Below are 2200 nucleotides of genomic sequence, written 5' to 3'. Positions count from 1 at the left end.
CGAAATGAACTTCAATCTTCAATTCTTCCATGACTCTTCAATTTGGGCTCTAAGATGTGAGACCATACAATCTGAGCAGCAACGAATGATTAAGAGTATTCCAAACTCCAAATAATCACCCAATAGTTGCGCATAAAAACACACCCCAAAAATCTTCAATAAATCCAAACCCATTTCGAATACATCACTTTCGAGCTTCCAATTGCATCATCTCGTGGCTTCAAAACTTCAAGATCACTTCGGTCTTCAAATTCGCGTAATATGAAAAATTCAAGTTCGAATTTCTATATAAAACTTCTCCCCCTTTTTATAATCGAAATTTGATTATAAAACTCCAAAGGAAAAAGAACGTGCTCTATTCGGAATTTTTCGTGTCAAAACTCCCCCTTAACATGTGGCATAAACTTTGTGCTTCAATCCGGAAAACCCAAAAAATATTCAATTTTTATTGCCGTTTACGGATCGCCTTTGACAAAATTTCTCAAAAATGGGTAGAAATTGTCAATTTCAAAATTCTGCAGTGACTCGTTGCGCCACAATTAAAGAACATGGTTTGGCATGCGGAATTAAAGCTTGCACAATTGAACATGGTGATTTGGGTGTTTAAGAGATATATTGAATGTATATGGTGTTACAAAAAGGATCTAGATCTAGACTACATAATTAACACACACTTACACACTCACTTCTACATCTCTCAAAGCACACCTCTACAAGTGGACAAATCCACTATTTATAGAGGTGTTTACATGTCTCTCTCTCACTCTATCTACCAAATGGGTCTAAAGGCTAAAGCACCACATGCAAGTGGGTTTTACAAAAGTCAAACATTTACAAAGTCATGAATGAAGAACTTTGCACCCCAACAGTATTTGTAGTTGCATATCTTGTATGATTAGACATGCCAGTTCACTATAAACATTGCTCTGATACCAATTTGTCACACCCCCGAACCAGACGGCGGAAAACGTCCGAGGGTTGGGTGACTTCATATTGTAATACCATCACGGTGTATATAAATGAATCAAACACAACGTAATCCTCGTACATAAAATATAACAACAATCATTGTTTACATCAAGTATTGTATCACATATTACATCCCAAAATATTAAGTGTATGATGGAAACAAAAAAAAATACAACAAAAGTCCACATGTTCTTGATGACCGACCTGCTTAACGAGTCCCTGAGAATACAAGTTATTTTGAAAACATCAACATATATAATGTTGGTGAGTTCATAAGCATGTTTGTATAAAATGTTTTGCGTCATTTGTAAATACCAGAAAATCCGATATTTTCCGTAAAAATGGTTTGAAAGTTTTGTTTCAAATCTTATATTATAGCATATGTATTCATATATTTGAAAATGTATAAAGGGAGAGTTCTAGAAAATCCTATATTTTCTAATCTAAGTAAAATGTAATATATAATGTATATTCCCAGAAAATTTGATATTTTTTGCTAGTAAAAGTGATGCAGTCTTAAAACCTTATGACCGAAAAATGGTGTTTGTATGGTTTCGTATCAGCATTAACGTATATGTATTCCGTAAATTTTACAGTGTTTGTTAATCTCTATGTGATTCGTTTTAACCATGCTTAATATGATTGATCTTCTTGTCATGACGTTTTTCAGCTGTCGACTTGTTTATGGTAAAACATTTGTCACCCTAGACTGGCCAAGTCTAGCTGTAGCGAACGGCTCAGGTGCGAGGCTGTTAATCCCGTATAGATCTATACACATCTCCCTCCAGGAGACTCTGCTTATAAATACAGGACTTAAAGTTGAATACTAGGTAGGTACGTATAAAAGAACGTCTCACAAGAACCTTAACTAAACTTACGCGAACAGTGTATCACATTGTTTATCGTTTTAAAATATTGTTTCGAGTATGCATTTGATTACAAAACATTGGTGATGAAAATACCATTTGTTTTTATCAAAGTGTCAAGTATTGTTTGTTATCGTCCCGCTTAACATAAAATGTGTCGTGAGGCCCAATAAGAAAATCAATGGGCCTATAAGGCCCCAATATCATGTAATGAGAACACAAGGCCCAATAAACATGAAATGTGTAACAACCTGATATTTCAAGTCAATGTAATGACTAAAAGTCAAAATTAGCCAACGAATTCTAAACGAGAGTTGTAGAGCATAATCTCGTCTACGCGTGCATATAAAGAACATCAAAATCCA

This window comes from Lactuca saligna, chromosome 3 (genome assembly GCF_052625555.1).
Source record: "Lactuca saligna cultivar CGN05327 chromosome 3, ASM5262555v1, whole genome shotgun sequence".
NCBI classification, from domain to species: domain Eukaryota; kingdom Viridiplantae; phylum Streptophyta; class Magnoliopsida; order Asterales; family Asteraceae; genus Lactuca; species Lactuca saligna.
This window is presented reverse-complemented; position numbering follows the sequence as displayed.